The 13,292-nt window shown below is 45.3% G+C and overlaps 1 protein-coding gene across 2 annotated transcripts in view; it reads right to left on the bottom strand.

Moving 5' to 3' along the window:
• The window catches only part of PABIR2 (PABIR family member 2), a 215,053-nt gene that overhangs the window by 85,530 nt on the left and 116,231 nt on the right, over positions 1–13,292 (bottom strand). The gene's annotated exons all lie outside the window — the stretch shown is intronic.

Here is a 13,292-nt window from a genome sequence, read left to right as displayed (position 1 = left end):
AGCCAAGGGATCATTGCACTGGTCATATCTTAAGGAGGCAAAGGTCTGTGAGGATTCTTTGAGGCTTTCAATAGGTTCAGAGTCCCCTTTCTTCAGTTGGGTCTGAGCAAAGCTACTAACCTGAAAACAAACTTACACGTGAGCTGTCTTAAAGCATTTGAGTTATGGCTGCAAATTCTAACCCTCTTCATCTGATCATGGGGAGGGAGGAGGCTGTCTAGTCCTCGAGGCCTTGAGCTGCCTGGGAAAATCCTTGGGAAAAGATAACATTTCACTTTGGTGACAAATTTGTTGATTTTGCAGATAACATCCACATTTTGCCCTCGAGAAGGAGCACTCAACAAGGACATTGGTTTTTATGGTTTTCTCTAAACAGTCATTAGTACAAATTAATAAATCTTTTTGTTGGGGAACATTAGGCTATATTTCATCTTTGCTCAGCTAACAGAGAAAAAAGGAATGCATTTCCTTGGGTTCAGGATATAAAGAACAAGAAACTTTGAAGTTATATGGACCTGGCACGTGCCCCTAAGTCATGCTAAAGACACAGTGCACCAGTTATGACACGAAAGAGCACACGTGAGTGAATTCTTGCTTACTCTGGCAGTGGAATTTAGAAATTTCTAGAGCAAAGGTCATTCAACTTGAGACTGCATCAGAATCACCTGGAGGGCTATTGAAACACAGACAACCAGGTCCCACCCCCAGAGTCTCTGTATCACGTCTATGGTGGGGGGCCCAAATTTGCATTTATAACCAGTTCCTCAGTGATGGTGATGATGCTGACACTGCTGGTTTGGGGGCTGCACTTTGAGAACCAGTTGCCTAAGAAGAAAGCCCCTGCGTTCCAGCTGCCTGGTTTTGATTAAAATCTTTCTTGAGATGTTCCCTGCAGGGTCACTTCGACAGTTTGTGGTCATCTAAGCAATCTGGAAAATGCCTTTCTCCTACAATTCACACAATAATAGGCAAAAGGCTTGGCTGCTCTGAACGTGGATCCTTTCAGCCTTACAGAAAGTCACCTCCATTCCCACCAGAAAGCCCTTAGGAGGGGCACCTGGGTTGCTCAGTGGTTGATTGTCTGCCTTCAGTTCAGGACGTGATCCGGGGGTCCTGGGATTGAGTCCCACATCAGGCTCCCTGCAGGGAGCCTGCTTCTCCTTCTGCCTATGTCCCTGCCTCTCTCTGTGTGTGTCTTTCATGAATAAATAAATAAAATCTTTTTTAAAAAAGCCCTTAGGAGCCTGAGTCAGTGTTTCAACTCCTGTTAAGGCAAAATACCTGGTGAATCTGAACCCCTGATAAATGTGCTGTTCTAGAAATGACTCAGAGGTCCAGGTGAATCCCACCTGCAGTGTGGGGATGATGTGCAGGTTAGGACATTGACATTTTGGCATTACTTAGTTTCGGGTTCTAAGGGGAAGCTTAGTGAAAGAGGGGCTAGAAAGTGAGCCTAGAAATAATCCTCCCAGTACTATTCCCAAGAAAGTGGAAGCGATGGTGGAACTTCCTTTCTCCATGAACCAAGGTGGCATCATAGAGAGGTAAAGTGATAGGAGAGTTGGAGAGTGCAAAGAAATATCTAAAATGCCTCTGGTGGTTATCTTTGGGGGTGGGTGGGGCCATAGGTTATATTTTTTTCTACTTTTCTGCATTTTCTAAGTTAAAAAAACTTAACATGTATATATGCTAATCAATAATTTAAAATTCCCATTTTCCCTTTTTAAAAAATTTGATGCATGATTTATATAATTAAGTACATAAACTCCCCTAACCTTGAATATACGCTTCATGATTGTGTATGTGTATACCCATGTAATCAGAATCTAGATCAAGACAGAAAACATTTCTAGCTCCCCAGAAGGCTCCTTCATGCCCCCAGTCAATATCCCCCAAGGGTAACCACTGAGTCATTGACCTCTAGAATCACCAATAAGTTTCATCTATTCTTGAACTTCAGAGAAATGGAATCACATAGTATGTATTTTGTGTGTCTAGTCTCTCTAACCTGGTCTAATGCTGGTAAGATTTACTCAAGTGGTTGCCTGTAACAATAGTTCCTTCCATTGTATTGCTAATTGGAATTCTACTGTCCAGAAACACCATGATTTCTTTATCCCTTCTCCTATTGACAATCATTGAGATTATTTCCAGGTTTGGGTTACCCTGGATACCTCCTCTATTTCTTTCAAAAGTTAGGATATAATAACGGAGACGATAGATTCCTTAATAGTAACAGCGTGCTTTTATTGAGTGCCTACTTTGTGCCAGGTATCTTACTTAGTTCCAATCATCCTAACAGCCCTGGGTGAGACCATGTCATTATCCCTCTCTCACAGGGGCAGAAACTGATGCTGAGAGAGACAGGTCGGGTTCTCTGGAGAGCAGTTGCTGCAACAGCTACAAGTGCAAATGGTTTGGTGGGAAAGAATACCTGTGAAAAAAGGGGAAGGAGCAGGATTGGGCAAGGGGTCTGTCAGATCATGGCACAGACATGTCAAAGTCTACCAGCCCAAAGGGGAGCACCAGAGCAAAGCCTGCCTTTAGAGGAATCTTCTGTGTGGTGGAAATGGGCCTTGGATCACCTCCTTGGATCAGTCACTGGCTGGGGGCCACCCCAAGAACAGGATGACCTTGGCGCCAAAGCTGACGCAGACCCCGAAGAAGCTAACAGCTGGAGGCTGTCAACTAACCACAGTACTCACAGCTGGGCAGTGGGTTCTTTCTCAGCAGGGGTTCTGAGTACTGTATCTTCATGTCCGCCATTGCCAACTAAATGCAGAATCAGGGATTCCAACCCCAGTTACCTGGAGCCAAAGTCTGTCCCCCTTTCCACTCAGGCACGCTGCCTTCCCCAAGTCTAGCAACTCATCTAGTCAAGAGATAAAGAACCTCTTCACAGCATGAGCCACAGTCATCGGGTGCTAGGTAAGGCCAAAGCTAGGGGCAGGCCTGGTTCCCTTTCTGTTCTTGACAGTTCGCTCTGTCAGGTGCTTATGATTAATTGGAGTCCTGACAGAAAAGTGAGAAGGATGTGTCCAAAACACTTGCTGCCACTTGCTGGGGTGCTGCCCAAAGTGTAAGGCTGCATGTGAGGCAAATAAGCCGTGGGCAAGAGCATTTTCCTTTGAGGGGAAAAAAAGGAAGGAAGGCAAGCTCTTCTCCTTTCTGAAAGTTTGGGCTCCAGCTCCAGCATAAACTCAGAGTGGGCCATCTTAAGAGGATGAAGTCTTCACTGGATAAAGCACCCAGCTAAGGGGAAGGGGGCCTCAGTCAAAGGGGAAGGCTTCTCTTAAACTCGGGGTGGCAGGCTCAGAAAGATGAATGGGATCTCTACTGAAGTGTGACTTTCCAGAGAAAGGAAGGTTGGTTCTGGAAACACGTGTAGCTTTCCAACGCGATTTGTTTCCAGGTTTGAGTCATTAGACCTGATTTCAGTGACTACCATTTCCCCAGGCTGTGCCCTTTCTCTGCAGAGTGGAGGGATGAGAGGCCTCTGGGTGTGCTAGCTGGAGACATTGGAACTATTGTGGGCACTTCATATCTGACCATTCATTTCTGTCAGTTAAAAATGCTGTGGACCAGAAACAAACCCTCACATTTATGGTCAATTTACTTTCAACAAGGGTGCCAAGACAATCCATTGGGGAAAGAATAGTCCTTTAAATAAATGGTGTTGGGACAAGTGGATATCCACATGCAAAAGAATGAAGCTGGACCTCTACCTTGTACTATATATAAAAATTAAATAAAAACAGATCAAGGATCTACATAGAAGAGCTAAAACTATAAAATTCTTAGAAACAAACACGGGTATAAATCTTTCTGACCTTGGATTAGGCAATGGTTTCTTAGATATGACACCAAAAACACAAGCAACCAAGGGAAAAAAATAGATAAATGGGACTACATCAAAATTAAGAGCTTTTGTGTTTCAAAGTACACAAGAAAGTGAAGAGACCACCCACAGGATGGGAGAAAATTTTTGCAAATTATGTATCTGATAAGAGACTTGTATCTAAAAATAAATAAATAAAAATAAAATAAAATAAAATAAAGAGACTCATATCTAGAAAACACTCCGAGAACACTTACCACTCCATCATAAAAACACCAATAACTCAAAAATGATCAAAGGATCTGAATAGACAGGACTCCAAAGAAGATACACAAATGGCCAATAAGCACATGAAACAATGCTTAACTTCACTAGTTACTGGGGAAATGCAAATCAAATCACAATGAGGTACCACTTCACACCCACTAGGGTGGCTAGAATAAAAGGTAAGATGGGAACAAACAAGTGTCAGTGAGGATGTGGAGAAATCAGAACCCTCGCACATTGCTGGTGGGGTTATAACACTGTGTGGCCACTTTGAAAAAACAGTTTGGCAGGGGCACCTGGGTGGTGTAGTCAGTTAAGCATCTGACTTTTGGTTTCGGCTCAGGTCATGATCTCAGGATCCTGAGATGGAGCCCCACATCAGGTCTGCTTGAGACTCTCTCCCTCTGCCCTCTCCTTGCTGCTGATCCTCTCTCTTTCTCTCTCTCTCTCTCTCAAAATAAACAAAATCATTAAAAAAGAAAAGACAGTTTGGCATTTCCTGAAAAAGTTAAACACAGAGTTAGTTACCCTATGATACAGCAGTTTCACCCCTAAGGAATATACTCAAGAGATTTAAAAACATATCCACATGAAAATTTATACAGGGATGTTCATAGCAGCACTAATCACAAGAGCCTAAGAATGGAAACAACCCAAATGTCCACCTCAACAAATGAACAGATAAACAAAACATGGTATACCCACACAATGGAATATTATTCAGCCGTAAAAGGAATAAAGCACAGACACGTGCTACAATGTGATGAACCTTGAAAACACTATGCCAAGTGAAAAAGTATAACTACAAAGGGACACATGCTGCATGATTCCATTTACAGAAGATGTCCATAACATGCAAATCCACAGAGAAAGGAAGTAAACTAGGGGTTGAGAGGAACTGGAAGGGGAAAGAACTGGATTGCCTGCTAACAGCTACAGGGTTTCTTTCTGGAGCTATGACAATGTTTTAGAACACTGGTGATAGTTGCACAACTCAGTGAACGTACTATGGTAGGTGAACTATATCTCCATAAAGCTGCTATAAAAAAAAATCCTGTGGATGCCTAATCACCCAGTTACTCACACATCTCAGATTCTTCTAGCTGTCCTGGATAGGTGGTCAGTTTTATTCAATTCTAGATTCCTGGGCCTGCACAGTCACAAGTTAGGAATTAAGGTTGGAGCTGCTTTTGTCTTTTGCTCCCAAGTAACATTTTTCTCAATGACGTTAGCACAGTACAGCCTTTATTCTGAAGCAGCCCCTGTCAGAAGGCCAATTTGGACATATGTCCCTCGGATACTTTTTACCCTGCATGTAGTGCCTACTTCAGAGGCTATGCTAGGGATGGGTTTCCTTCATGAAGAGTCACATCTGGCTAGCTGAAGAAGTTGTAACAATACTCATGTGTCACCGTGTCTATAGCAACGTAGATTGAGCCATAGTCAAGAGCACACACATCAAAATGGGGAAAATAAAATGATACTACTTAGCGTTGGCAAAGATTGAGAGTAAATGGAACTCTCGTACATTGCTAATGGAACTGGAAATTAGTAACACCCCTTTTGTAATGGTTTGGCAAAACCTACTACAGTTCAAACAGATGCATGGCCTACAACCCAGCCATTTAACTCCTGCATATACACCAAATAGTAAAGCAGAAGAATGTTCATTGAAAGGCATGTGCAGGAATGGACACAGTATTCCCATTTGGAATAGCTTCAAACTAGAAACAACTCAGATGTCCATCAACTGGGTGAAGGATAAAATTTAACAGGGGCACCTGGGTGGCTCAGTGGTCGAGCCTCTGCCTTTGGCTCAGGTCATGATCCTGGGGTCCTAGGATTGAGTACCACATAAGGCTCCCCGCAGGGAACCTGCTTCTCCCCCTGCCTGTGTCTCTGCATCTCTGTGTCTCTCATGAATAAATATATAAAAATCTAAAAAAAAAATGTAACATAGCCGTACAATGGGACACTACTCAGCAAGTTTTGCAAAGCCTACTGGTACACATAACAATGCAGATGTAGCTCAGAGATAGAATGCTGAGCAAAAGAAACCAAACACAAAGTGTACTCTGTGATTCTATAGTTCCATGTACAGAAAGTACAAAAGGAGGCAGAACTGATCTTTGGTGGTGAAGGTCAGATGAGGAGTTACCTTTGGGGGCAGGTGTTGACTGGAAGGGGCCATGAGCAAGGCTGTGATTCACTAGAATCATTCTAGATCTGGATCTGAGTGGTGTATATAGATGCATGTATGGAGACACTCATACATAACAATTCACAGAGCTGTAGCATGAGATGTGAACATCTAACCAGATATGAATTGTACCTCAACTAAAGGAATAAAAATATAAACTAAGATGACAGAACTACGTTGTTACAGAACGTGAGAGCTGGAAGGGACTACAGGGAAAAGGTCCAACCCCTTCTTTTACAGATGAGGAAACCAAAATGATTCAAGACCTGTCCAAGTCCATAAGTTAATTGGCGTAAGAACCAAGACTGGGAACAGTGTGCCATCTTTGAACATATATGACATGCTAGGAGCTGTTTACAGTTAAGTGATTTGATGCTCGCATTAACCCTATGAGGCAAGTGGCTGGGGTTGTTACATCTACTATACAGATGCCAAACCCAGGGCCAGCTAGCTCTCAAGTGATGGGGCCAAGAAGCCAGTCTGAGCAGTCCTACTCCCCATTCGCACTCATACCCACTCTCCCCAGAGGTGAATGCTCAGAATCGGTCCAATGCTCTGGGTCCTAAGCATCATGCTCTGTTTCCCCCCCACACACACACACACAGGGATAATCTATTTCCACAAAAGGTCCTCTGAGAGTCCTGGGAAGGACCAATGGTAGGTCAAAATCCAGTCATAATGCCCAGCTCACACTTGTCTATAGGCATTACACATAGGTGAAGTCTTCACATGAAGGCTTCAAGGCTGAAGACAAAGTTCTAGAACTCAGAAAGATTTCCTCCTGGCTGCTCCAAACACCTCCTTGGGATTGGGGCAGGATGGGCTAAGCATGAATTCTCCGAACAAAGCTCTCTCCTACCCTACCCACTCCCTCAGTTATACTAGGGTCAATGAGGAAGGCAGGCCCAATGGAAATGGGTCTGGCCTTGGGAAATGGCCTCCCAGAGTCTGACTCCCAAGATGGGACCTATGGCCTGGTTCTAGCTTTTGTGCTATGGGCTGGGAGGAGGGAGCTCACCCACAGAGGGGTCTGCTAGGCTTGGATGTCTGTCCACAGGGTTAGTAGGGAGATATGTGTGATGAGGGGTTGCTCTTCTGATCAATTTTCATTTTTTTCAGGTTCTTCCCTATGGGCTTAGTAGTCACGTGTGGTTATGGTCATCCAACATCTCTGGAGTGTCTACTCTGAGAATTCGGGGGTGATTTTACTCACCTGCCCTCAAAGTGTTCCCTTTCTAGGGGGACAGATTCCAGAGAAAGACAGCTTGGGTTCAAATCCCCACCTCTGCACTCCCTATTTGTGGGACACTGGACAAGTTCCTTAACCTCTTGGCTTTCTAGTTTCCTTATCAATCATGTCAGGATATTGATAGCACTGTAGGGCTGTGAGGATGAAGTTTTAATACATGTGAAGAATTTAGAACAGGGAATTACACATCCTGAGTCCAAGAAAAGGGTGAGCTATCGTTATAATACAGCATTTTGTGGGAACACAGAGGAGAAGGTCAATCCCAGACAGAGGGAATCAGGGAAGGCTTCCCAAAGGAGGTGACATTGGAGTGAGCCTTGGAGAATGAGTAGGAGTTAGGGTGAAGAAGCAGTGGGGAGAGGATGTTGTGCATAGAGGGAAGGGCATGATCCGTAGCAGAGAGTATGGAAACTGTTTGGCACAAGCAGGGTGCTAGGAGTACAGTCTGCTACCACTAGAGCTGGAGGCACAGAGCAGTGGTATATGAGGCTGAAGAGGTTGGTGGAGTAGGCTGTGGTGGCAGAGGGCCTTAGAAACCTAACTACTTTCCTTGAAGTCTCCTTTTTCTCCCTCCGAGCCAGGCCAGCCTGTTTTTGGCCATGGGGCTTGCCCTGGATCTCGATAGAACCTTGGCTGGGGTTCACAGGAGGCTGCAACAATCTCCAGGAAATGCCGAGGTGATGAGGATGGCCCTGCATACGGCTAATGTAACTGTCACTCCAGTCTCCCCCCTCTCAACCCCCCGAAACACATTTTTGTCTCTGTCTCTGGAAAACATGTGTGCAAGCAAAGTTTGGCTGGGTGGCGGATGAAACGTTTTTGACAACAGAAAGCCATCAACAGTCTGGCTACATGAGAGCCTCCGGTCTCAGATGTTCACCTGAAAAGCAAGTGTGAAAAGCCCAAGTCCCCAGGGTCATCCCATTCCACCTGGGGACAGTTGTCGACGCATCTGTTCCCCACTGACCTTACAGCAGAGATTCAGCAGGCAAAAGGACCCTACTGCCTCATGCTCGAGGAATGCTCCCTCCCACCTCCATCCTCCTGGCTTCCAGAACTCAACAGCTCGCCTCTTTGGGGCCAATGTTTGCAGAAAATGTTTGCAGACTTCATAGCATGCCACTTCCAGGAATAATTAGCAGTCAGGCAGCCAGTCTTTCACTCAGGTCTGGTGAACGAAAGCCTCAAGAATGTGGAGGGTGGGAGGGGTGGAGGAGGTTAGGGGTGTTTGCCTGAGTGAGGCTTGCCAGCCGGCTTAGTTGGCTGAGTCTTCTAGCCCCTGAGTCTCAGTCTCTAAGCACAAACCTATTCCCCTACTCCCTGAGTGCACCACCCAAAGAACCTGCTCTGTCTGGCCTCCACGGGACAGAGGGTCATCAGCTACTCTTTCCTTTGTCCCATAGAACACCAAGTTGTAGCACAGTCTTCAGCCCTATGACGTAAACAAGACAAGGAGATGCCCCAGCTCCTACCAAGAGCTAATGGTCATGGGCACCTTTTCCAATCATGTCCCATTGCCTTGAGTATCTGGCATCTGAGAAGCCCCCTCCCCCTACTGTCACCTAACAAAAACACTGACTGCTGGATTTTAAAGTTCACAGACATTATCGAGTATCAACCACATGGTGAACAGTTGGGGATTTTTCTGAGAAGACTGATCTATGCTATTCTTCCTTGTTTAAAAAAAAAAAGTAACCCCATGGGGTGAAACTCCTGTGACACGTTGGTTTTTGTCAGGCCTCTGACTTTTGGCTAAGACCCAGTTTCTCCCTGTGATAATCCAGTGTTATTAGCTTAATGTACAGGCCCCTGAGTAAATTTTGTACAGGACTTCCTATCCTGCTGAATCGCAAACTTGCTCGATAGACTGGAATGACAGGGTATTTTAGGAAAAGAAAAGTTAACAGAAATCAATGTAAAGTCCTGTAACTTGGTCCAAAATAAATCAACTGCACAAATATAGCATCGGAGAAAACTGGCTTCATGGTGTAATATGTGAAAAAAAAAAAAAAAAAAGGTGGGGGCAGAGGTGCTTAGGGGTTTCTGGTGAGTTGGCCCAATGTAAGTCAACATGTGATACAGCCAGTAAACCAAAAAGAAAAAGTGGTTTTAGGCTGTATTCATAAAAGCCTACTCTTCAGAATAAAGGAGCTCTGCTCAAGCAAAATCCCCCTGAGTCACTGGGTGACATTTTGGCCACCACAAACTGGTGGGTAAGTGGATACAGCATTAAGCTGCATGGGGAGAGTTGTGTTCCTTTATTACCTGTTTCCCCACTAAACTCCATGATTGTGGGGACCATACTTATTTTATCCTCTGCTGCATCCCCAGGTACCCAGTACAGTGCCTGCCACAAAGCAAGTGCTCAGTAAACAGAAGTGAGAGACTGAATAAATGGAAGGAAAATCTTTTTCAGTCTGAGCCACTCAAGAGTGCTGGCTCAGCTCTGGGGGTGAGGTCCTAGCCCCTGGAGGAGTGCGAGGAGAGGCTGGAGAGCCACTGGCGTGGGGACCGTAGAGAGGGTTCAGGGTTATTAGATGACCTTGAAGCACACCTCCCCACAAGTCCCGAGGGCTTATAATAACATCCCCTGTGAGAAAAGCAGAGGCTGACCTGGTGCATCTGGGTGGTCCTAATACCCTAGCTGGCTGCAGACTCAGACACATATGAAGCATGAGTTCTCTTATATACATACTTTCTCTCCCTTCCCTTCCCTTTTGCTGTTAAATGGGGTCTCTAGAGGGTCTTGCAGTAGCTCTACGAAAATCAAGGGACACTCTGTTCTCTTCCTCAGTGGCTGAGAATGATGGTATTGCTAATCTCACCAGCTGCTTGGAGGTACCTCCCCACTCAGAAGAAAATACCTTTGATCAATACTAGCATGACGAAAGTTGGGATTCTGATGAAACAGAGCAAGTGACTCTCAGAAGTCATGAAGGTTACCCTCAAAGGGGATTTATTTGAAAAAAAAAAAAAACAATTTGGGACGCCTGGGTGGCTCAGTGATTGAGCATCTGCCTTTGGCTCAGGTTGTGATCCTGGGGTCCTGGGATTGAGTCCCCCACCAGGCTCCCTGTAGGGAGCCTGCTTCTCCCTCTGCCTGTGTCTCTGTGTCTCTCATGAATAAATAAACAAAATCTTTAAAAAAAGAAAAAACCCAATTCACAACATACCAATGAACAATGAGGGGCGGCTGCTCATAGTATAGAAGTTGCTGCCCCACCAGTGCCCTATAGCAGGTGACCAATTGGCAGGTGAGGAGTGGAGTCAGGCTCAGGGTCTCAGAGATCAGAGCTGCAGAGCCTTCTCTCCACTGACAGCCTCACCAGGTACCTGCACACCTCCTGTTATTTCAGAGGCTTCTTCAGCCTGCTACTGGAGCCAAACTCAAGACTTACTGGGGGCTGTGGGGACGCTCAAACTCCTTATGTCAGTTATAGGAGAAGATGGGTTTTTCCTCCTCTATATCTGTTTACACCAATACAATCCTTCTGGGGGATCCAGTTGGTGCCGACAGAAGCCAAGATGAGAGAGACAGAGAAACATCTAGGGTTTGTGAACTTGCTGAAATTATACTGGGTGAACCTCTGCAGGTTTGTTTGTTTATTTGTTTAGAGAGAGAAAGAGTGGGGAAGGAAGGAAGGAAGGAAGGAAGGAAGGAAGGAAGGAAGGAAGGAAGGAAGGAAGGAAGGAAGGAAGGAAGGAAGAAGGAAGAAGGAAGAGGAAAGAAGAGAAATAGCTGAGTGGATTTATGACAGGATGTGAGAAAGGAAATGTCCTATTATTCCATGGTCATTTCCTCTCCACCTAGAAACTCTGTCACTCAAAAGCCTCATCATGGTCCTAAAAGTTAAGTTCTACGGAGAGATTTAGTTGGCCCAAATGATCCCAAATGAGAAATGGCAAAGGAAGCAGAGTCTACTGTGGTCCACAAGCCCCCTGGAGGAGACTGTTCCAGACTGCCACCATGCTAGCAGAGATGGTGTTAATCGACAGTGAGTGTTAAACGCCAGAGAGATTTGTGGTCAGCGAGGCTGATGCAGCCTTTTGATCTCCATCTGTAGAGGGAGGAATTTGGTTCGCCTTGTTCTGATATAACTTAATCTCAAATTGAGGGCCCAGAGAACTTCTAACTATGTGACCTAGGTACTGCTGGCCAATCCCCAAATGTTCCTTACTTGTCTTTACTCTTCCGCTAATGAGAAAAAATGTGACTGTAATCTAGTGCAGAGCTGGGCAGCATTGTTCACACAGTTTCTATCTATTCTGGAGATGAAAGGGAAAATGTTCAACAGATGGATATTTCTAAAGGCTACCATCCTTCGCTTTTTTGAAGCTACACATCTGTTGGATATGATTACAACAATCCCCTACGGGGTGAAACACAAGAAGCTTGCCTTGGACACCAAAATCTTGGCCCAACAGCCCACTTGGGAGTCATTTAGGATATGGCCTTTTTGCGATATTTCACAAGTTTAATGGATATGGGAAGACACTGAGGCTGTCCAAAGGGATCTGATATCACGGATCTTCCCTGGAAATTCTAGCTTCAGGATGACATGTGGAAAAATATTCTAAGCACTAAATCCTAAAACTCATTTTCGCAGCCTCACGCCTCAAAGTCTCTCGGGAAGCTTAAAAAGGACTCGAGGAGACACCCTGGATCTTTGCAAAGCCGAGAGAACCTCCACCCCAGAGGCCATTCAGGAGACAAGCGGGTAGGGCTGGGCTGGAAGGGCGGGGGAGTTTCTGTGTTTTGGGCGGATCCAAACAAGGAATAAGAGAAGGCCCAAGGGAGAAACAATCCGAGACAAAATAAACTTAGTTCCTAGAACATTCTTCCCCTAACCTCAGTCATACGCACCGTAACTCCCCAGTTTCTATAGTGCCCCCGAAATGAGTAATTTCGACTTCTAAGAAACAAACATCACCAACCTCTTAAACAGAGGGTGACTGGGTCCTCCTCTTTCCTACTGTCTCTGTTCATGTCAGGTCCGCCTGGCCCAAGACAGACCATGCAAAGAGTTTTGGCACTTCCAGGTGGCAGAAGAGACCACTGTGGTGTATCCAAGGAAAACTGGAAACTGGATTTTTTTCCCCTCGCTGATTTCTCATTCCTTCCTCTTCCTGTCTCTATAGCTGGCGATATAGATTAATACAGATTAGACCCACTCTTTCAGCAGCACGGGGAAAAGAGAACGTGGGAAAAGCTCTGCTCCCATAAAAAAAAAAAAAGATCCATATGATTGGTGTTTGGGGAGGTTTAGCAAGAGAAAAAAGGCACAAAGAAACACCTACTCCTTGCCCTCCTCAGTTCTTAGTGGAGGGTCTTTGGACATGTCATGTAACCACCTGAATTTCAGCTGTCCAACCCACAGGATGTGGTGAGTGGCATCCTCTCATCTGAGGCAGGGAAGCTGAATCCCTTGAGATCATGCGCAACTCTGCCATCTACGACCAGCAGGCTTTGTTCTGGGCCCATGCACAGACATTGTCTCTGAACTCCGTTCATGGCTGAGCCCATTTATCATCAAGAAGAACAAGTAAGCTGTCCTATCTCAACAGAGCCCTTGGCTACCAATACTGCCTGGCCCCTTCCTCCTTTACAATGCTGGAATTTGAGAAAAGACAAGTCCAAGACAAGACCTGGTGAGGCTTGCTTGTCTCCCCATCGGCCTCTGCAAACATTTCCTTTAACTGTGGCCTGGAGAGAAATAAAAGTGGCCTTTTCTCCCCAC

This window comes from Canis lupus, chromosome X (genome assembly GCF_048164855.1).
Source record: "Canis lupus baileyi chromosome X, mCanLup2.hap1, whole genome shotgun sequence".
Lineage (NCBI taxonomy): Eukaryota > Metazoa > Chordata > Mammalia > Carnivora > Canidae > Canis > Canis lupus.
Note: the sequence above shows the minus strand (reverse complement) of the source record. Positions and strands in the feature narration are given on the sequence as shown.